The sequence below is a fragment of the Arachis hypogaea genome, chromosome 3 (genome assembly GCF_003086295.3).
Source record: "Arachis hypogaea cultivar Tifrunner chromosome 3, arahy.Tifrunner.gnm2.J5K5, whole genome shotgun sequence".
Taxonomy (NCBI): domain Eukaryota; kingdom Viridiplantae; phylum Streptophyta; class Magnoliopsida; order Fabales; family Fabaceae; genus Arachis; species Arachis hypogaea.
The window spans coordinates 16,474,351-16,498,785 of NC_092038.1; the positions used below are offsets into that span (position 1 = coordinate 16,474,351).

Sequence of the window (24,435 nt, forward strand, 5' to 3'; positions counted from 1 at the left end):
AAGATTGGATAAAAGCAGTAGGAAAGCAGAGATTCGGAAGGAACATAACACCTCCATACACTTATCTAAAATTTCCATCATTGAATTACACGAGTAACTCTATCTTTATTTTCTGTTTAATTTATTATTATTATTCGAAAATTCAATAATCTCTTAATATAGTTGAGTTCGCCTGACTGGGATTTACAAGATGACCATAGCTTGCTTCAAACCAACAATCTCTGTGGGATCGACCCTTATTCACGTAAGGTATTACTTGGACGACCCAGTACACTTGCTGGTTAGTTGTGCGGAGTTGTGACAAAATGTGATTTATGTTTGAGAGCACCAAGTCTTTGGAGCCATTGTTGATGATCACAATTTCGTCCACCAGTATGATAATACAATCGATTGAAGTTTGTACGTGACTAATGGCATATTCCAATTCAATCGATTGGTATGAGAAATCAATCGATTGGTTGTGTTATCCTATCGATTGAACTGTGCACTACGTTTTATGTTACGCCGTTCTCAATTTTCCTATGTTTTTATAAATTATTATCTTATTATTCATCTATCTTATCTTTAAAATTCTATCTTTAACTTTTAAATCTTTATTTTGATTTAGATACTATAATATTATCTTTTCTTTAATATTAAGATTATCAATTGGTGAATACTCTATCATCAATTACTCAATCCCACAATTGGAATCATGTATCAATCTCTTTGATTATCAAAATTTTTATTATTTTTCTTTCGGATATCCATCTACTTAATATCCAATTTTTCTTCAGTTTTTATCCATCTATTTAATATCCAATATTTATTCATCATTAATTGATAATCACAGTTGCAACAATCAGCAAAGATCCAATCAATTTTTTCATTGTAGTGTTCAAAAAATAATCCACCGTTTTGATTACAAAATCGAGGTCAATGAATAGAAACTCTATAATTTTGCAGTTCTTCGTTTTGATTCTTTATTCGTGAAATTGATTGTGTAATAAAATTTTTTTCTTTTAATAATTCACAAACATTGAGAAATACTAAAAAGTAAATAAATTTTATTATTTTTTATTATTAATTAGCTAGCAATATTGGATGCTATTTATTTTTTTAATCTTATAAGACGTAGTGCACTGAATTTTTTTTCATTGGACATTTTTAAGATGTCAGATATATTTACGGACACTGAGATGGATCAGCAATACCAGGAGGACAATGTCATTAACCAATAAGAATAGCTAGTTTGTGACCAAGATATGATGAATAAAATGCATTCGAACAAGATTTCAGAGATGAATTTATTGAGGGAGCGTATTTTTCTGAATCTGATCTGTTAGAAGATACCCTTGAAGCTGCATATGCAGTTGACTCCGTGTAAGGCATTACAATTTTGAATTTCAGTGAAAATTATGCGGAGAAAATTGGTAAATATCACTTTTCTACTTTGCAGTTTGCATTTTATTTTTATCTGAAGTACTCAAAGTCAAAAAACTTTAGTGTAAGGAAGAGTAAGACTTTCAAGAATAGTATTGGCGAGGTTTACAAACAAAAGTTTGTATGTCATAGGCAAGGATTCAAGGAGGAGAAGTATTACACTATGGAAAAAAGGAAGAATGAGCCTAGATTGGAAACAAGAACTGGGTGTGAAGGCCGAATGGATGTTAAATTTGTACCAGAAACTGGAAGGTGGCATATCTTTTATTTCTCTGACGAACACAACCATGATCTATTGGATACACAATTCAGTGCTGTGTTGCCTGCCCACAGAAAAATATCAGATGTAACACCCCAATTTGCCTAAGCTTTACCTCGCGTCGTAAAGCAAAGATTAATCAAGGATTACGACAGTTCTAAGTTCATACATATGATATATAGAAGGAATAATATTATCTAGAAGCCTGATAAAGGATATAGTTCAAAAACGGGCTTTAAAAGCGCAAAACGAATTAACGAAATGTCTAACTTAAAGCACAAGGAATAGATGTGATATAAACAAAAAATAATAGTATAATAGTATAGTATCATAAGAAACTAGCCATGGCTCGCGGAGTTTAAGTCGGCTAGCTAGATATATAGACAAAAGAAATTGAAGTTTAAAATGGCTTATACAAGTTTTGTTCTCTCTCAAATACAAGCCTCTAGGCCAAAACAAAAATACAAAAGCGAGAGACAAATTTAAAACAAACCAAAAAGACTCCAAATGGTATCCGGATCCTCCGCTTCTGTCACCAACCAAACAACTCACCGAGGTGGGTTGCGACCTGTATATGAAAAACACAACAGAAATATGGTATGAGAACCGGAGGTTCTCAGTATGGTAACAGTGCCCAGTGATGTAGGATATAAGACCCCGGGACGCCAAAGGCAATCCTAGACTCCATATCCATCACAAGAATTCAAGCTTAAAGCATTCTAAACCAAATAAGCCTAATATGTAAAACCTTAACAAAACTTAAGCCTTAGCACCATAAAAGGGTGATCTATCTTAGGGGATTTCTAATCTAATCAAACACCGCTGTCCCACAGCATTCACCAACCGATCTTCTATGCGATCCCATCGCCACCGCCTTCCAAACCTCCTCAATCCCAGTAGAAAACACAAATATATACAATACAAGTAAAACACAGATAGAAGAATGTATAGCAATTAATTCAAATAGCAATTAGACATGTTATACAGATATGAAAACAATATCAAGTCGGCAAAGCATACAAACAGATAGAAAATGCACATGATGAATGCCTGCCCTACTGGCTGTGATATCACATTGTCGGTTCAACTGCCAACCCGACATATCTCTATGGAGATGTTGCCCTTCGGAATCATGGTGTGGGACCCCGAGATATAGTGCTCGAATCACTATCCAGGGTTTTGCGCCTGTACGCTCTGATGATCCGAAGGGATGCGAGCGGGATCTTTTGCCACCGACCTCACATCTAAGCGCAAGCAGGACGAACCACCGACCTTACGCCGCCGCTGCTACCTCGACAAGCGGGATCTAACCTCGGCCCCTGTCGGGCGAATAGCGTCTCATAATCTCAATGAAAAAATAGTGCAGTGGTTTACAAAAATATTTTTAGTATAAGATAGATTCATCACTTCATCCGGAGCCCTCGACTCTTTTCAACCACTGTTCATTCACATTTCAGTTCCAAACTCAACAGTTCCCTAATTCTCATATCATTCATCAACCATTCATCACATGACATTGAACCACCTTCAATATGCCAGAAACCTAGGCCTCTATTTTCTAAATTTTCCCAATAATATCGTCTAAACCCTTAAATCCTTTCCCAGTCTTCAAGTATCCAAACATATGCCCAAGATCCTTAAAAAGGTGTTATAGAAGCTTACAACCTCGTCGGGAAGGTGAAATAGTTGAAAATAAAATAAAATTTGAGAAACAGGGCATGTGTAGACGCACAGGGGGTGTGCATGCGTACGCCCAAGAAGATTTTGAAAGTGTGCGTATACATAGGGGTGTGCGTACGCACATGTGCTAAAATTTACAAGCCTGTTCACTCGTACAAGCTGTGCGAGCGCCTCCAACAGATGACCCTTCCCGACTTGTGCGTGCACTTAGGGCTGTGCTTACGCATAGGTCGTAATTCTTCATTGATGTGCACGCACACAAGCTGTGCTAACGCTGCAACCAGAGCCATTTTTCCTGCCTGTACGTATGCACAGGTTTGTGCGTCCACACAGAATAAGATTTTTGCAAGGTTGTGCATGCGCACATATAAGAAATCCTGAAATTCTGCAACTTAGCAGATTTTCAAATTTTCAATACCAACTTTGAATGATCATAACTTCCTCTACAAAATTCCAAATTTTACAAACCTTATATCAAATTAAAAGGTTTTAATGAACTTTAATTTCAAACAATTTTCAACCAATTTTTAAAATTGAGGCATAAGTTATGATCAAACAAAGTTCATTAAAAATCAACTTTCACCCAAAGTTCCCAATTTACCAATTCTCTCAATTATCATATCTCAAACCAACCAAAACAATACCAAACTCCCCTCTACAACACAATTTATCCACTTGGGTCACTTTTCACAATTAATACCAATCTTTCCATCCTACTTCATCATTCTCAACATTAATAATCAAATATGTATAACATTCTAAACACATATCCCCTAATAATCATTTATCACCATCAATCTTCATCATTAACTCAACCATGCTTCATATTATTAATCAACGATGCTCAAACATCCAAATCCATCATATCTCAACATCATCATTTAACCATATCAATAATACCAATTTATTGTACACCATCAACCAACCAATCATCAACAACATACAGAATTTCAAACCTATCCTATGGTCACTAGCCTAAGTGTCCATGAATATTATATACTACATAGAGGAAACCGAAACTATACCTTGGTCGATCCCCAATATGTCCAAAACCCACCAAATTGAGCCCAAGACAAGCTTTCAAGTACAATCTATGCCACCAACAATCTCCAACAAGCACTAACAAGCTCCAAACATCACCATAAACAAGCTATATGTACATAAACCATCATAAATCAAACTAGGACTCATTATAATTGAAATTTCACAAGAGTTTCAATGCCTCATACCTTGCCCAACAGTTTTGGAAGCCAAAACCAACATCAATCAAAGGCTATAGTGTACCTAAACACCCAAAAATAAAAAAACCTCACTTAGCCAAAACCCTAAAAACTCGAAACTTTAAGGAGAAGAATAGAAATAATTTCGTGGTTACCTCTCCAATTTCTTGTATGGGTTTTGTAGAGCTCTTCACAAGGAACGCGTAGCCGCAAACGGTGCGGTGTTTGGTACACGAAATCGTGAGTTCACACTTTTCTCACAACTCCGCGCAGCTGACCAGCAAGTGCACTGGGTCGTCCAAGTAATACCTTACGTGAGTAAGGGTCGATCCCACAGATATTGTCGGTTTGAAGCAAGCTATGGTCATCTTGTAAATCTCAGTTAGGCAGATTCAATTGGTTATGGGGTTTTGATAACTAAAAGATAAATAAGACATAAAATAAGATAGAAATACTTATGTAATTCATTGGTGGGAATTTTAGATAAGCGTATAGGGATGCTTTGTTCCTTCTGAATCTCTGCTTTCCTACTGCCTTCATCCAGTCATGCGTACTCCTTTCCATGGCTACCATCCGTTGTCAATGGCTACCATCCGTCCTCTCAGTGAAAATGGTCCTCTACGGTTTCCCACATGGCTAATCAGCTGTTGATTCTCGATCGTGTCGGAATAAGATCCATTGATCCTTTTGCGCATTGTCACTGCAACCCACAATCGCGTGTTTGAAGCGCGTCACAGTCATCCCATCCCGGATCCTACTCGGAATACCACAAGCAATGTTTAGACTTTTCAGATCTCAAGAATGCTGCCAATTAATTCTAGGTTATACCACGAAGACTCTGATCGCACGGAATAGAAGACTCTGTTGTCAGGAGAGGCGACCATGCGTCGTGAACTAGGAGGCCAAGAGCTATGCATTCAAGGTTATTTTCAGGTAGAACGGAAGTGGTTGTCAGGCACGCATCCATAAGTGAGAATGGTGATGAGTGTCACTTGATCATCACATTCATCATGTTGAAGTGCGAATGGATATCTTAGAACAAGAATAAGCTTGAATTGAATAGAAAACAGAAGTAATTGCATTAATTTATGAGGGGCAGCAGAGCTCCACACCTAATCTATGATGTGTAGAAACTCCACCGTTGAGAATACATAAGAACAAGGTCTAGACATGGCCGAATGGCCATGCCTCCCAAATAACATGAAACAATCAAAAAGGGTTCAAAGACCTGATCCCAAGATCAAAGATGATCAAAAGATGAAAATACAATAATAAAAGGTCCTATTTATAGAGAACTAATAACCTTGGGTTTACAAAAATAAGTAAATGATGTAGAAATCCACTTTCGGGGCCCACTTGGTATGTGCTTGGGCTGAGCATTGAAGCTTTCACATGCATAGGCTTTTCTTGGGGTTAAACGCCAACTCTGGTGCCAATTTGGGCATTTAACTCCAGCTTTTATGCCAGTTCTGGCATTTAACGCCAAAAAGGGTCTCTGACCGGTGTTTTGACGCCCATTTGGACCATCAAATCTCGAGCAAAGTATAGACTATTATACATTGCTGGAAAGCCCAAGATGTCTAATTTCCAATGCAATTGAGAGCATGCCAATTAGGCTTCTGTAGCTCCAGGAAATCCACTTCGAGTGTAGGGAGGTCAGAATCCAACAGCATCTTCAGTCATTTTTCAGTCTCTGAATTAGATTTTTGCTCAGGTCCTTCAATTTCAGCCAGAAAATATCTGAAATCACAGAAAAACACACAAACTCATATTAAAGTCCAGAAATGTGATTTTTGCATAAAAACTAACAATTATATACTAAAAACTAACTAAAGTATACTAAAAACATCATAAACATAATGCCAAAAAGCGTATAAATTATCCGCTCATCACAACACCAAACTTAAATTTTTGCTTGTCCCCAAGCAATTGAAAACAAAATAAAATAAAAAAAAGAGAATATACAATGAATCTCACAATATCAATGAAACTTAGTCCCAAGTAGATGAGCGAGCCTAGTAGCTTTTTGCTTCTGAACAGTTTTGGCATCTCACTTTATCCTTTGAAATTCAGAATGATTGCCATCTATAGGAACTCAGAATTTTAGATAGTGTTATTGATTCTCCTAGTTCAGTATGTTGATTCTTGAACACAGCTACTTTATGAGTTTTGGACGTGACCCTAAGCACTTTATTTTCCAGTATTACCACCGGATACATAAATGCCACAGACACATAACTGGGTGAACCTTTTCAGATTGTGACTTAGCTTTTTTAAAGTCCCCAGTTAAAGGTGTCCAGAGTTCTTAAGTGCACTCTTTTTGGATCATGACTTTAACCACTCAGTCTCAATCTTTTCTCTTGGACCTTCATGACATAAGCACATGGCTAGGGACAGCTTGATTTAGCCGCTTAGGCCAGGATTTTATTCCTTTGAGCCCTCCTATCCATTAATGCTCAAAGTCTTGGATCCCTTTTTACCCTTGCCTTTTGGTTTAAAGGGCTATTGGCTTTTTTTGCTTGCTTTTTCTTTTTCTTTCTTTTTCTTTTTCGCCAATTTTTTTTGCCACTTTTTATTTTTTTTCACTGCTTTTTCTTGCTTCAAGAATCAATTTCATGATTTTTTAGATTATCAATAACATTTCTCTTTGTTCATCATTCTTTCAAGAGCTAACAATTTTAACATTCATAAACTTCACTATAAAAAATATGCACTGCTCAAGCATTCATTCAGAAAAACAAAAAGTATTGCCACCACATCAAAATGATTAAACTAATTTCAAGATAAAATTTGAAATTCACGTACTTCTTGTTCTTTTATAATTAGGAATATTTTTCATTTAAGAAAGGTGAAGGATTCATGCAATTATTCATAGCTTTAAGACATAGACACTAGATACTAATGATCATGTAATAAAGACACAAACATAGATAACACATAAAGCATAAAAATAAAAAAACAGAAAGATAAGAACAAAGAAATCAAAGAACGGGTCCACCTTATTGACGGCGGCTAATTTTTCCTCTTGAAGATCCAATGGAACGCTTGAGCTCCTCTATGTCTCTTCCTTGCCTTTGTAGTCTCTTTTCCACTGAGCTCCTTCTACACATATGTCCATGAGGACTTGGTCCAACCTTTGATCAAAGTTGACCCTTCTAGTGTAGGGGCGTGCATCTCCTTGCATCATTGGCAAGTTGAATGCCAACCTTACATTTTCCAGACTGAAGTCTAAGTATTTTTTCCGAACCATGGTAAGCCAATTCTTTGGGTTCGGGTTCACACTTTGATCATGGGTCTTAGTGATCCATGCATTAGCATAGAACTCTTGAACCATTAAGATTCCGACTTATTGAATGGGGTTGGTGAGAACTTTCCAACCTCTTCTTCGAATTTTATGTCGGATCTCCAGATACTCATTCTTCTTGAGCATGAAAGGGACCTCAAGGATTACCTTCTTCTTGGCCACAACTTCATAGAAGTAGTCTTTGATGGACCTTTGAGATGAATCTCTCCATCTCCCATGACTCGAAGGTGGAAGCTTTTGCCATCCCTTTCCTCTTTCTAGGTGCCATAAATGGTTATGAAAACACAAAAAGCAATACTTTTTCCACACCAAACTTAAAAAGTTTGCTCGTCCTCGAGCAAAAGAAGAAAGAAGGGAGGAGAAGAAGAAGAAAATGGAGGAGATGGAGAGGTTTGAATGGTTCGGCCAAGGGGGAAAAAGGTGTTTATGATGTGTGGAAATGAAGGAGGGATGAGGGGTTTATATAGAAGTGGAGAGAGGGGTAGGGTTCATGAATTTAGGGGTTGGGTTTGAGAGGGAAAGTTTTTGAATTTTGGATGGTAGGGTAGGTGGGGTTTTTGGGGGAAGAGTGGGTGGATGTGAGTGGTGAAGAGGTGATGGGGAAGAGAGATGGAGGTGATTGGTGAACGGTGTTTGTGGAAGGGTGTTATTGGAATGTGTGAAGAAGAGAGAGAGTGAGTTGAGGTAGGTGGGATCCTGTGGGATCCACAGATCCTGAGGTGTCAAGAATTTCTCATCCCTGCACCATTCTGGCGTGTAAACGCCCTCTGAGTGCTAATCCTGGCATTAAACGCCAAGTTGCTGCCCATTTATGGCATTTAACGCCAGCTTTTCTTCCCTTTCTGGCGTTTAACGCCAGCTTGGTGCCCTTTTCTGGCGTTAAACGCCAGTCTGGTGCCCTTTTCTAGCGTTAAACACCCAGAATGGTGCTAGACTGGGCGTTTAACGCCCATTCTGCTACCCTTACTGGTGTTTAAATGCCAGTAAGCTCCTCCTCCAGGGTGTGATATTTTTATTGCTGTTTTTGAATTTGCTTTCATTTTTGCAGTTGTTTTTGTGACTCCACATGATCATCAACCTAAAGAAAATATAAAATAATAATGAAAATTTAACATAGATAAATAAAAATTGGGTTACCTCCCAATAAGTGCTTCTTTAATGTCTATAGCTTGACAGTGAGCTCTCATGGAGCTTCACAGATATTCAGAGCATGGTTGTGGCCTCCCAACACTAAACTTAGAGTTTGAATGTGGGGACTCTGTTTGACTTTGTATTGAGAGAAGCTTTTCATACTTTTTCTTCACGTGTATAGAAGGAGATCCTTGAGCCTTAAACACAAGGTAGTCCTCATTCACTTGAAGGACCAACTCTCCTCTGTTAACATCAATCACAGCTTTTGCTGTGGCTAGGAAGGGTCTTCCAAGGATAATGGATTCATCCTCATCCTTTCCAGTGTCTAAGATTATGAAATCAACAGGGATGTAAAGGTCTTCAACCTTTACCAAGACATCCTCTACAAGTCTATAAGCCTATTTTTTTGATTTGTCTGCCATCTCTAGTGAGATTCTTGCAGTTTGTACCTCAAAGATTCCAGTTTCTCCATTACAGAGAGTGGCATGAGGTTTATGCCTGACCCCAGGTCACACAAAGCCTTCTCAAAGGTCATGGTGCCTATGGTATAGGGTATTAAGAACCTTCAGGGATCCTCTTTCTTTTGAGGTATCTTCACTTGAGCCAAGGTGTTTAGTTCATTAATGAGCAATAGAGGTTCATCCTCCCAAGTCTCATTACCAAATAACTTGGCATTCAGCTTCATGATTGCTCCAAGGTACTTAGTAACTTGCTCTGCGGTAGTATCTTCATCCTCTTCAGAGGAAGAATACTCATCAGAGCTCATGAATGGCAGAAGTAGGTTTAATGGAATCTCTATGGTCTCTGTATGAGCCTCAGATTTCTTTGGTTCCTCAATAGGGAACTCCTTTTTGTCCAGAGGACATCCCATGAGGTTTTTCTCACTGAGAATAATGTCCTCCTCACTCTCTCCAAGTTTGGCCATGTTGGTCATGGTTATGGCTTTGCACTCTCTCTTGGGATTTTCTTCTGTATTGCTTGGGAGGGTGCTAGGAGGAGTTTCAGTAACCTTTTTACTCAGCTGACTCACTTGTGCCTCCAAATTTCTAATGGAGGATCTTGTTTCATTCATGAAACTTAGTGTGATCTTAGATAGATCAGAAACTATAGTTGCTAAGCCAGAACGATTCCGCTCAGAGTTTTCTACCTGTTGCTGAGAAATGATGGGAAAGGTTTGCTATTGCCAAACCTGTTTCTCCCATCATTATTGTTTTTGAAGCCTTGTTGAGGCTTCTGTTGATCCTTCCATGAGAAATTTGGGTGATTCCTCTATGAAGAATTGTAGGTGTTTCCATAGGGTTCTCCCATGTAATTCACCTCTTCCATTGCAAGATTCTCAGGGTCATAAGCTTCTCCTTCAAAGGAGGCTTCTTTAGCACTGCCAGATGCAGCTTGCAATCCAGTCAGATTCTGAGAAATCATATTGACTTGCTGAGTCAATATTTTGTTCTGAGCCAATATGTTATTCAGAGTATCAATCTCAAGAACTCTTTTCTTTTGGGTTGTCCAATTATTCACAGGATTTCTTTCAGAAGTGTACATGAACTGGTTATTTGCAACCATTTCAATGAGTTCCTGGGCTTCTACAGACATTTTCTTCAGATGAATAGATCCACCCACAGAATGGTCCAATGACATCTTGGATAACTCAGACAAACCATCATAGAAGATACCTATGATGCTCCATTATGAAAGCTTGCCAGAAGGACACATTCTAATCAATTTCTTGTATCTTTCCCAAGCTTCATAGAGGGATTCACCTTCCTTCTGTTTGAAGGTTTGAACTTCCACTCTAAGCTTACTCATCTTTTGAGGTGGAAAGAATTTAGCTAAGAAGGCATTGGCCAGCTTTTTTCAAGAGTTCAGGCTGTCTCTAGGTTGTGAGTTTAACCATATACTAGCTCTGTCTCTTACAGTAAAAGGGAAAAGTATGAGTCTGTAGACCTCGGGATCAACTTCATTGGTCTTAACAGTGTCACAGATTTGCAAGAATTCAGCCAAGAACTGATGAGGATCTTCCAATGGAAGTTCATGAAACTTGCAATTCTGTTGCATCAGAGAAACTAATTGAGGCTTAAGCTCAAAGTTGTTTGCTCCAATGGCAGGAATAGAGATGCTTTTCCCATAGAAGTCGGGAGTAGGTGCAGTAAAGTCACCAAGCACCTTCCTTGCATTGTTGGCATTGTTGTTATTTTCGGTTGCCATGTCTTCTTCTTTTTCGAGAACTTCTATCAGGTCCTCTCCAAAGCGTTGTGCTTTAGCTTCTCTTAACTTACTCTTCAGAGTCCTTTCAGGTTTAGGATCAACTTTAACAAGAATGCCTTTATCTTTTTTCTTACTCATGTGAAAGAGAAGAACACAAAGATAGTATGGAATCCTCTATGTCACAGTATAGAGATTCCTTGATGTGTTAGAGGAAAAGAAGAATAGAAGGATGAGGTAGATAAAGTAGAATTCAAACTTATAGAGAGAGAGGGGATCCGAATTATCAAAGGAGGATAAGTGTTAGTGATTAAATAGAAAGGGATGGGAGAGAGAAGAAATTCAAATATTAAAATTAAAATGATTAATTCATTAAAAAGATTTTTGAATAAGTGGTTAGTGATTTTCAAAAATTAGAGAGAGAAAGATAGTAAGGTGGTTTTCAAAAAGATGAGAAATAGTGAAAAGATTTGAAAATCAATTTTTGAAAAGATAAGGAGTTAGAAAAGATTTTTGATATCAAAATTTGAAAAAGATATGATTTGAAAAAGATTTGATTGAAAAAGATATGTTTGAAAAGATATGATTGAAAAATATTTTTTTTAAAAAAAGATTTGATTTTTAAAATTGATGACTTGACTAACAAGAAATTAAAAGATATGAATCTAGAATTCAAATATTGAACCTTTCTTCACAAGAAAGTAACAAACTTGAAATTTTTGAATCACAACATTAATTGTTAACAAGGATTTTCGAAAATATTAAAAGAAAAATGAAAAAAAAAGATTTGATTTTGAAAAAGATGTGATTGATATGAGAGGATATGAAAACGATAAGATCTTGAAAAATTAGTTTTAAAATTTGAAAAGTTGAAAAAGATTTGGATTGAAAACAAAATTACCTCCTTCGTGCTATCCTGGCGTTAAACGCCCAGAATGGTATCCATTCTAGCGTTTAACGCCCACTTGGCTACCTCCTTGGGTGTTAAACGCCCAGCCAGGTACCCTGGCTGGCGTTTAAACGCCAGAAATCCTTCTTTACTGGGCATTTTGAATGCCCATCTTTTTCTCTGTGATTCCTCCGCTGTATGTTCTGAATCTTCAATTCTCTGTATTATTAACTTGAAAAGACATAATTTTGAAAATTTTTTGAATTTTTAATGATGAGAGAGAAATGAAAAACTAAGATCAAATAAACAATGCATGCAGGAACACTTTGAATGTCAAGATGAACATGAAGAACATATTTTTTTTGAAAATTTTTAAGAAAAGAAAGACATGCAAGACACCAAACTTAGAAATTTTCATTCTAGAGACACTAACAAATTGAGAATGCACATGAGAAACAACAAAAGTCACAAAACAAGAGAATTTAAAAATCAGACAAAGAAAATCATCAAAAACAACTTGAAGATCATGAAGAACACCATGCATGAGTTTTCGAAATTTTGCACAAAATGAAAACATGAAATTGACACAAAACTTAAAAATTGACACTAGACTCAAACAAGAAACACAAAATATTTTTTATTTTTATGATTTTATAATTTTTTTGTATTTTTTTAGAAAATTATTTTGAAAAAGAAAATAAGAAACTCAAAATTTTTGATAAGAATTCCAGGAATCATTCAATGTTAGTCTAAATCTTCAGTCTAAAAAGATTAGACAGGGATAATCAAGCTTCCGCAGGTCATTACATGCAGCAGCCAAATTGATGGGAATCAACTAGCTCCTATGATGATAAAGGCATCATCTGAAACTCTAGAATTCGTTCTTAAAAATCCTGAAGAATAAAATAAAAGAAAAATACCTAATCTAAGCAACAAGATGAACCGTCAGTTGTCCAAACTCGAACGATCCCCGGCAACGGCGCCAAAAACTTGGTACACGAAATCGTGAGTTCACACTTTTCTCACAACTCCGTGCAGCTGACCAGCAAGTGCACTGGGTCGTCCAAGTAATACCTTACGTGAGTAAGGGTAGATCCCACGGAGATTGTCAGCTTGAAGCAAGCTATGGTCATTTTGTAAATCTCAGTCAGGCAGATTCAATTGGTTATGGGGTTTTGATAACTAAAAGATGAATAAGACATAAAATAAGATAGAAATACTTATGTAATTCATTGGTGAGAATTTCAGATATGCGTATAGAGATGCTTTGTTCCTTCTGAATATCTGCTTTCCTACTGCCTTCATCTAGTCATGCGTACTCCTTTCCATGGCAAGCTGTATGTTGGTGGATCACCGTTGTCATTGGCTACCATCCATCCTCTCAGTGAAAATGGTCCTCTACGGTTTCCCGCATGGCTAATCAGCTGTCGGTTCTTGATCGTGTTGGAATAAGATCCATTGATCCTTTTGCGCACTATCACTGCGCCCCATAGTCGCGAGTTTGAAGCGCGTCACAGTCATCCCATCCCGGATCCTACTCGGAATACCACAGACAAGGATTAGACTTTCCAGATCTTAAGAATGCTGCCAATGGATTCTAGCTTATACTACGAAGACTCTGATTGCACGGAATGGAAGACTCTGTTGTCAAGAGAGGCAACCATGCGTCTGAATCAGGAGGTCAAGAGATATGCATTCAAGCTTGTTTTCAGGTAGAACGGAAGTGGTTGTCAGGCACGCGTTCATAAGTGAGAATGGTGATGAGTGTCACTTGATAATCACATTCATCATGTTGAAGTGCGAATGGATATCTTAGAACAAGAATAAGCTTGAATTGAATAGAAAACAGTAGTAATTGCATTAATTCATGAGGGGCAGCAGAGATCCACACCTTAATCTATGATGTGTAGAAATTCCACCGTTTAGAATTGATAAACCACTATTTCATAATTTATCTTGTGCTCAATTGAGTGATTTTTATCAACTCTTTACCCACTTATTCATACTATTTGCATGGTTTTACTTTTTTCTTCCGAATTTTGTGTTATGATTGAAAATATGCTTCTTTGGGCTTTAAATTTGCTATGTTTAATTCTCTCTTATTACTATTTGATGCCTTGATATGTGTGTTAAGTGATTTCAGGGATTACAGGGCAGGAATGGCTTAGAGGATGGAAAGAAAGCATGCAAAAGTGGAAAGAATACAAGAACTTGAAGAAATTGCTAAGCTGTCCAGCCTGACCTCTTCGCACTCAAACAATCATAACCTGAGCTACAAAGGTCCAAAATATGCGGTTTTAGTTGCGTTGGAAAGATAACGTCCGGGGCTTTGATTTGATATATAATTTGCCATAGTGGCCATAAAGCTAGGCGACGCGAACGTGTGCTCCACACGGACATGTCGCAGTGACGAAAATCAGCGTGGCAGATTTCGTCCTCAGCAATTTCTGGGCTATTTTCGGCCCAGTTTCAAGCTCAGAAAACATAGATTAAAGGCTACAAAGTGGAGGAATGAAGGGAGACGATTGATAATTCACTTTTCATAATTTAGATGTAATTTTTAGAAAGAGAGGTTCTCTCCTGTCTCTTAGGATTTAGGATTAGGATTCCTCTTAAAGGAATTAGGATTTCTCCTTCTCAAGTTTCAGGTTCAATGTTCCTTTTATTTATTTTTAATTTGGTTTATGAACTCTTTATGTTTTGATTAATTTTCTATTTAAATTTGAGGTATTTCAGTTATATGATTTTTATTTAGCTTTCTATATTCTTGGCTTTGGTTGATTAATTGGTAACTATTGAGTTATCAAACTCCTTGTGATTGATAATTGTTATCTTTGCTAATCGATTTGAATTCCAATAGCTCTAGTCTTTTCCATAGGAATTGACTAGGACCTGAGGAATCAAATTGATTCATCCACTTAATATACCTTCATAGTTAAAGGGTGACCAAGTGGGAGCAAAAGCCAATTCTCATCACACCTGATAAGGATAACTAGGATTGGACTTCTAATTCTCATACCTTGCCAAGAGCTTTATTAGTTATTATTTTAATGACTTGTTATTTTACATTACTTGTTTCCTATTTCAAAAACCCAAAAATATATCTTTTTCCATAACCAATAATAAAACACACCTCCCTGCAATTCCTTGAGAAGACGACCTGAGGTTTGAATACTTCGGTTATTTGTTTTTATTGGGTTTACTTAAGTGACAAACAAATTTTTTGCACGAAAGGATTCTTTGTTGGTTTAAAAACTATACTTACAACGCGATTATATTTTTAATTTTCTTTACCGATAGAAAATCCGAACGTCAAAATGGCGCCGTTGTTGGGGAATCGCAAACGTGTGCCTTATTATTGGTCATTGTAAATATTTTTCAAAAAAAATAATAAGAAAAAAATTTCAGATTTTTATTTTAAAATTTTATCTTATCTTATCTTAGTTTTAAATTTCAAAAATAATTTTTTTTTCAAAAATCATATGTTTTTCAAAATCTTATCTTATCTTTTCAAAATCTTATCTTATCCTTTTTAAAAAAAATCATATCTTTTTCAAAATCTTATCTTATCTTTTTTCACAAATCATATCTTTTTTTTCAAAATATTTTCTTTTTATTAATTTTTGTTTTTATTTTCTCTCACTACTATGAATTCTCACCCCTTTGGCTATAAGTCTGAATATAATTATGTTGCAGGAAGAGGAGATTATAATGACAATATGCACCATGGTTGGAACAATCAAAGATAGGAGGAGCCACAAGGATTTGATCAATCCTCATGGCAACAACCACCTCCAATGGACTATCAACAACCATTCTGTGATGCATATCAAGGCAATGGCTATGGCGAGCAATCTTTTGATTATCAACAACCACCACCATATGCCTATGAACCCCTTCCTCAACATGACTTTGGATCACCATACTCACAAGCCCCTTTCCACCATTCACCTCCATATGACCCTAACCCGTATCCACCATACCAACCACCTTATGAGCCAAATGAACCATACATAGAACCACCTCCATTCCAACATAACTACTCTAGTGTACTTCCTTTTCAACCACAGAATGATCTCTCCATCCTATCACCACCATCTATGGAAGAGCACCCACATCTATCAATCCAAGAGCAACATGATCCCAATGATGCTATTGACATAGAACAAGAGAGAAGGGATCATCTTTGCGAATCCATACTTCATAAGGAGCTAGAGGAGGCACTAAAGGTGAAGGTAGAAGAGACCTTTGCAGATGAAGGAGTAGTTGAAGGGAGTTGTCATAGAAAAGAAATCATTAAGGAGGAGTACGATTTTATACTGAAACAACTGCACAAAGCAGCAATTATTGAAAAGAAAAAAGTGGTTGAAGACTTAGGAAATGCTGAACCTCCATGGGAAAGTCAAGTCATAGAGCCTCTTTCCAAGACGGGTGAATTTGATGTTCAGGAGGGTGTACAACCTCCAAGGCATATCATGGTTGAAGTCTTGGAAGAGGATGATCAAGAGATGGAGATTCAAGAAGAAGAGGCACAACCTGAATTGGAAGAAAGCTACCAAGAGGAAGAGGTTGAAATTGAAGAAGCTTGCAAAGAGGTGGAAGATGTCAAAGAAGAGCACAAGGAAGTGGAGCTTGCAAGTTCATTAGAAACACCTCTCCCACGGCCATTACCGTCCAACACAATGTTCAAGTGGGTGAAATTCTTATCCTTGACCTTTACCTTCCCACTTGAATATGGGCTACTGGAGACGGATGGTTAACTTAGAGCTCTTTGTGGCATTAAGAGTAAGAGGAAGATGGTTAGTGGTGGGCAACACAATCCTAGGTTCATTATGGCTGAAAGCTCAAAGTTTAACTGCAAGTGTTGGTGCAGAGCTTAATTGAATGGGTCTAGGATGTTGTTTGGCCACTTCAGTGAGAATTCAAATTGCTTGCCACCCGATGGGAACAATGATGATCAACTTGAAGACGGGTGTCGAAACAAGATTTGGGATCCGGGAATATATGAGGTTCAATTTTGGGAGCTCAAAGCTTGTGAAGAAGTCCATCAAAGCTTGAGGAATTTACTTGGAATAGATAGAGCTTTATGGAAGTCCAAGCATTGGTGGAAGTTTCAAGAAGAGTTCAAACACAAGCCACCATGACAAGGAGCTCACCAAAATGTCCAACTTAAGGACAATAACTAAAAGTGCTAGGTGGGAGACAACCCACTATGGTATGATCGTTCATTTTTCAGTTTTAATTCTAGTCTGTTTTGTTTGTTTTTGAGTTTTGATTGGACCTAGAATCATGCATAGCATTCATATTAGCATTGCATTCTACATATTGCATTATTATAAAAAAAATGGCACGCGACGCGACAACGTCGTCGATGCATCCGCGTCATATGTTTCTCAAGGAAGAAAAGAGATTTAACAGAGAGTCACGTGAAAGTGTGGCTGGAGGCGTGCCTTAGGCACAAATATGCCCACGCGACCGCGTCATTGACGCGTTCGCGTCATTTGCGAAAAATGCCTCCCATGCGTCCGCGTCACACATGCAAACACGTGACCTGAAAATCGGCATAAAAAGGGGTGTATGGCAGCAAGTTGTGATGGAGTGGGGCTGGACTCGTGCTAGAAGCACAAACCCTACCACGCGAACGCGTGCCCCACGCATCCGCGCCGTTTTTCAGAAAAAGGCCAACCACGCGATCGCGTCCCCACGCGATCGCGTCTCCCACGCGACCGCGTCACCCTAAAATTTGGCAAAATGAGTTTCAAACAGAGAGTTGCGCGATCGCGAGGCTGCCCTCGCGCCAATAGCACAAATCACTTCGTCACGCGTCTGCGTCACTTCATAGAAGCGCTAACCGCGCGAACGCGTGATCCACGCGCTCGTGTCACATGCGCGCACAGCTTATCCAGATCAGCCAAATATCTTATCTTTTCTTCCCCGAATCCTAATTTCTCTTACCCTTTCTTATTTCTTTCTTCTCTTTTCTTCCTTCTTTCTCACTTTCTACTTCCTCTTTTTCACCACCATTATCAAGGTTTTTCTTTTTTTCTTCCCTCTTTACTTTTCTATTCTTATTCTTATTTTTATGTTTTCTTCTTCTTTTTCTTTTTTTTTTTACTTTCATTATCTATGTTTTCTTTTTCTTTCTTTCTTTTTGCATTATTTTTATTGGTGTTCGAAATTTAATTGGGTCATTATTCTCTATCTTTTGCTAGTGGATTATTGAGGATCTGTTGGGACAATTATATTACTTTTTCATGGGATTGCTTGCATGTTCAAGTTTACTATTTTTCATCATATTTTCACCATGCATGCTATGTGTTTGTGAAAACGCCCGTATGGCAATATGCACTACTTTTATGTTATCATACTTTAATGCCTGTTTTTCACAAAATTCCTTTTATATTTTATTAATTTAATATAATTGTTATTACAAACAGACTTTTAGTTTGAAAGACTTGGTAATCTAACTTGGACATTGAATGCTTGATCTATGCTACTCATGCCCTTTCCGGCATGCCAATAAACATCTTGCATTTAATTATTCTACCATGCACTTGCTATATTTCCATTGATGACTTTTCACATGTAGTCATGACCATGTTTTAACGACATTCTTCTTTACTGTGCATTGATTACCTCCTTTACCGTTTGCTCCCTTGCTCTAACCCTTAATTTTAAAAAATTGCATTCTCTTTCCCTTTTCAGGATGGCCACCAAGAAAGGTAAGGAAAAAGCTACTCTCAAACCATCGGCAAGGAAAGGAATAAAAAGAGCACTAGCTGCGGGGCCACCCGTCCACTTGCACAGCTTTGCATGCACCGAGGACGGTGCAATCTTTAAGTGTGGGGAGGTCGATACCGATCTCCACGGGTTAGTTATTCTCTTCTCAACACCAATATTCTATTTCTTTGTTTGTTCATTGTTGCATTGCATAATAGATTGCATGTGTAGTTGATTGTTTGCATTTAAGTACTACTTGGTTGAAAAATAATAAGTTTTTTTAAGACCCTATTTTTGAAAATTTTCACTAATTTAAATTAAAAAATTAAAATTTTCTATGTGTTAAATCTGTTTGAAGATTGTAAATTGGAACATGGTTTTTGAGCTAAAGAACACACAACCTATGAGATTTTGAGCTTATTTATATGGTTACATTATTTAACTATAAATATTTTATTCTTGTGTGTTTTCTTCTCTATGATTGCAATCTTTGCTTTGTTCCATTCTATATGTCCATTATTTAGTGTATTTACATGCTTGCATATGATTGAGGCCATTACTTGTTTTTGCTCACTTATCCCAAATAAGCCTACCCTTTTATGTCACCCTTGTTAGCTACTTTGAGCTTTTTAATCCCCTTCTGTTCTATAACCACATCACTAGCCTTAAGCAGAAAAACAAATTAAATATCCCAATTGAATCTTTGGTTAGCTTAAGATAGAGATTGTGTATCAACTAAGTGTGGGAAAACTGTGGAAACATGAGTTAATAAGGGAATGTATCATGTTTCTAATTTATTTGAATATTGGGAATTTGGGAACATACTCATGAAAAACCAAAATAGAAAAATAATGAAAAATCCATGTGCATTGATAAGTTATGATTATTTTTCTATTAAAAGAAAAAAAAGGAGAAAAATCCAAAAATATTCAATAAATAAGTAAATAAATAAGGGGACAAAAATACCCCAATGTTAAGCTTTAATAGAAAGATCAATGCACATGTGATAAAGAAATATCAAAATTTTGGTACATGAGTATGTGATACAAAAGTGGGAATTATGGGTAGCTAGGCATGATTCTAAAGTTATATAGAGTATGTATGTTAGGTGAAAGCTTAGGTTAATTAAAGATTCAATTTATAAAGCTCACTTGGCTATACATATATCATTACCTTTACCTCAGCCCCATTACAACCCTGAAAAGACATCATGATGTTTGCATTGGTATACTAAATATTTGTTAATTGGTTAAATGAAGAATAAAGTTTAGAAAGCATGATTAGAGAAGAGTAGAGTGAATTACCCTATACACTTGAGAGACTAGAGTGATATATACTACCAGTGAGGGTTCAAGGCTTGATTCTATGTTCCCTGCTTTCATGAGCTATCTTCTTATAAGTTTACTTGTACTTTATTTTGTGATTTGAATTAGTGAAATCCAATTCATATTTGTCTTGAAAAGCTTATTTACTTTTAACCAAGTAGGTAAAAATATTTGACATTTAGTTGCATTCATATAAATAGGTTACATTTCATATATTTTACCATTCCTCTTCATTCCTTTATAGCTTCTCTTGAGTTTAGCATGAGGACATGCTAATGTTTAAGTGTGGGGAGTTTGATAAACCACTATTTCATAGTTTATCTTGTGCTCAATTGAGTGATTTTTATCAACTCTTTACCCACTTATTCATACTATTTGCATGGTTTTACCTTTTTCTTCCGGATTTTGTGCTATGATTGAAAACATGCTTCTTTGGGCTTTAAATTTGCTATGTTTAATCCTCTCTTATTACCATTCAATGCCTTGATATGTGTGTTAAGTGATTTCAGGGATTACAGGGTAGGAATGACTTAGAGGATGGAAAGGAAGCATGCAAAAGTGGAAAGAATACAAGAACTTGAAGAAATTGCTAAGCTGTCCAGCCTGACCTCTTCGCACTCAAATGGTCATAACTTGAGCTATAGAGGTCCAAAATATGCGGTTTTAGTTGCGTTGGAAAGATAACGTCCGAGGCTTCGATTTGATATATAATTTGCCATAGTGGCCATACAGTTAGGCAACGCGAACGTGTGCTCCATGCGAACGCGTCGCAGTGACGAAAATCAGCATGGCAGATTTCGCCCTCAGTAATTTTTGGGCTATTTCCGGCCCAGTTTCAAGCCCAAAAAACACAAATTAAAGGCTGCAAAGTGGAGGAATGAAGGGGGACGATTGATAATTCACTTTTCATAATTTAGATGTAGTTTTTAAAAAGAGAGGTTCTCTCCTCTCTCTTAGGATTTAGGATTAGGATTCCTCTTAAAGGAATTAGGATTTCTCCTTCTCAAGTTTCAGGTTCAATGTTCCTTTTATTTATTTTTAATTTGGTTTATGAACTCTTTAGGTTTAGATTAATTTTCTATTTAAATTTGAGGTATTTCAGTTATATGATTTTTATTTAGCTTTCTATATTCTTGGCTTTGGTTGATTAATTGGTAACTCTTGAGTTATCAAACTCCTTGTGATTGATAATTGTTATTTTTGCTAATTGATTTGAATTCCAATAACTCTAGTCTTTTCCATAGGAATTGACTAGGACCTGAGGAATCAAATTGATTCATCCACTTAACATACCTTCATAGTTAGAGGGTGACCAAGTGGGAGCAAAAGCCAATTCTCATCACACCTGATAAGGATAACTAGGATTGGACTTCTAATTCTCATACCTTGCCAAGAGCTTTATTAGTTATTATTTTAATGACTTTTTATTTTACATTACTTGTTTCCTATTTCAAAAACCCAAAAATATATCTTTTTCCATAACCAATAATAAAACACACCTCCCTGCAATTCCTTGAGAAGACGGCCCGAGGTTTGAATACTTCGATTATTTATTTTTTTTGGGTTTGCTTAAGTGATAAATAAAACTTTTGCACGAAATGATTCTCTGTTGGTTTAGAAACTATACTTACAACGCGATTATATTTTTAATTTTCTTTACCGATAGAAAATCCGATCGTCAAGAATACATAAGAACATGGTCTAGACATGGCCGAATGGCCATGCCTCCCAAATAACATGAAACAATCGAAAAGGGTTCAAAGACCTGATCCCAAGATCAAAGATGATCAAAAGATGAAAATACCAATGTTCTGAAAACCGGTTCGAACCGGCCGGTCGAACCAGTTGAACCGCGAACCGATGAGAAATACGATTCGGTTATATGCTAAAACCAAAAAAAATGAAAACCGTTGTTGAACTGCTAAACCGGCCGGTAACCGGTCAGTCGAACCAAACTGGGACCCGGCCGGTTTTTTTCACTTTGCCCAAAAACTCTCAAAACGCGCCGTTTAGCATTCAGTAACCCCAACCTTACCCGTTACCAACCCTAACTCACTCCAACACTCTCTCCAACGGCGCAGCAGCAGACCCTCCCTCGTCCTTTCCATCACCCTCGAGCTAGCCGTTCCTCTCAACGTCGGCGAGCTCAGTCCCTCCCTTTCGTTCAGCCGCCGGACTACTCCTGACGCCGTCGCTGGTTGGAGCTTCAAAGCTCACTCAGTCCCTCACTCAGCTAACGTTTCAGACTCTCAGCAGTGGAAGCATAGTCGCCGGGTTTGCCTCCTGCCTCCGTCGCGAAGCTTTGTTCCACCGTCGCCAGCTCTCCGTTTCCAGCGCCGTCATCCTTCCTTGCATTTGAATCTGTAATGGAGCCTCTGTTTGATTTTAATTCTGATCTGTTTTTATTCTGAAATTTTTTATTCTGATTGTTGGTTTGATTCTGATTTATTTTTATTCTTTCGTCGTCCTCCCTATTGTTGATTCTGATTTGTTCTTTGGTTGGGTTGTTCTTGATTCTTTGGTTGGGTTGTTAATTTTTTTTTTTACTTTGAACTTTTTGTTCTGTTTTTTTATTAGTTGCCAAATTAGAAGGTACAATTTAGTATTACTGTTATGGCTGATTTGGATTTGCTGAGGAAGATTCAAGATTTATTATCCCTCTCTTGAGTTGAATGAAGTTTTTGTCAAAGTTAAAAGAATGTATCTGAGCAATTGCAACATGCATTGTTACTATTACACACAGTAATTTGATGATTTGTTTGATCTTTGTTGCCTGTGTTGGTATGTGTTGATGGCCTGGAGTTTTGAGCTATTTGTTAGATATGAGTTTAGATTGTGATAAATTTTGATAATTGTTATGTTTTGAGAAAGTTTAGCTCAGTGATTACGATGAGCTTAATTGCAGAAGAGGTCTTGCTACTTTGTTGAATTTTGAGGTATACATACTTGCTTCTCTCGGTGTCTTTGTCTGTCTCTGTCCCCTTCTGCAACCATTCTCTCTTTTATAGTGATATCTGATATGTGGTCAAATTGCTTCTCTTTAATATCACGGTTACTAAAATTCAATTAATCTTTCCCATAATCTGATGAGAACTCGATCAACCAAATTGGATTTCAATAGAACAGTTACATAAATATAAAGACATAGAATTGAAACTGAAATTGAAGTTTATAATCAAACATGGAATTACAATCGACAGATTTGAAAAAGAAATAATAAACGGGAATACTTATCCCCTTATATAACCTACATGCTTGTTACATATACTTAGAGAAATAATATTTGAGGATACTTATATAACTTACATGCTTGTTACATAGACCTAGAGAAACTTACAGTACATGCTTAATCGAAGAAGGGGTTTTAACTTTTAACAAGAGTAATTGTAGTGAGAACATGTATGTAGTGAAGCTATGCGAACTCTGATTCAAGTAATTCAACCTGAACTGAAATGGTGATATAGTGATATAGTTTTTTTGTGAACTGTGAAGTGTGAACTGATATAGTGATATAGTGATTGAATAAATAATTGAATATTGTTCTTGCTATTTTAATTTTAAGTTTTGATTGATCTTATTAACTTGTTAATTTGATAAATTATTGTTTTGGTGTTGTTCTTGACCTTTTGACTTTTATATTGTGTTTTGCTGTTGTTGATTTAATAAATTGTTCATTGAGTGGAAGATGAAAATTTGCCATGACAAACCTACTCTTGCCATGTTAAACATGTCATGTTAAACCTACTCAATTCATTTCATTATTGGCATTCATAACAAGGCCTCTCATCTCCTCTGGTTGTTCTGTTAGGCATATCCACAAACAAGTCTCGCAAGCCACAAGGTTTTACATAAGTGAGGGATTAATGTAGCAAAACTGCAGCAAGTTATAGCGGATTTTGATGATTGATGATAAACTTAGATGTTGTCATTTTATGTTTGGTTGGTTGTTTTTGTTATTTGATTTTTGAGTATGTATTTGAATGAGATTATAACATTTTGGTTTATGTAGTACTTTTAATTTGGATGATATTTTAAATTTATATTAGACTATAATTATGTTTTAGTGTGTTTATTTATATTTTATTTATTATTTTATTATAAAACGGTTTTTTCGGTTCAACCACGGTCAAACCGGTTGAACCTATAAACCAGTAAACCAGTAACTAAAACGGTTTGATGACCAGTTCGGTTTTCAAAACCTTGGAAAATACAATAGTAAAAGTTCCTATTTATAGAGAACTAGTAACCTTGGGTTTACAGAAATAAGTAAATGATGCAGAAAT

At 36.8% G+C, this 24,435-nt stretch overlaps 1 long non-coding RNA gene and 1 other non-coding gene across 2 annotated transcripts; both read left to right on the forward strand.

Annotated features, from left to right (window-relative positions):
* Positions 1 to 10,708: 10,708 nt before the first annotated feature.
* On the forward strand, positions 10,709 to 10,816 carry LOC112792822 (small nucleolar RNA R71). Its single transcript, XR_003197544.1, has one exon. It is a non-coding gene; the product is annotated as a small nucleolar RNA R71 (small nucleolar RNA).
* An 11,373-nt stretch (positions 10,817 to 22,189) lies between these two features.
* On the forward strand, positions 22,190 to 24,181 carry LOC112769696 (uncharacterized). Its single transcript, XR_003186550.3, has 2 exons — positions 22,190 to 22,515; positions 23,961 to 24,181. It is a non-coding gene; the product is annotated as an uncharacterized lncRNA (long non-coding RNA).
* The last annotated feature ends 254 nt before the right edge of the window (positions 24,182 to 24,435 follow it).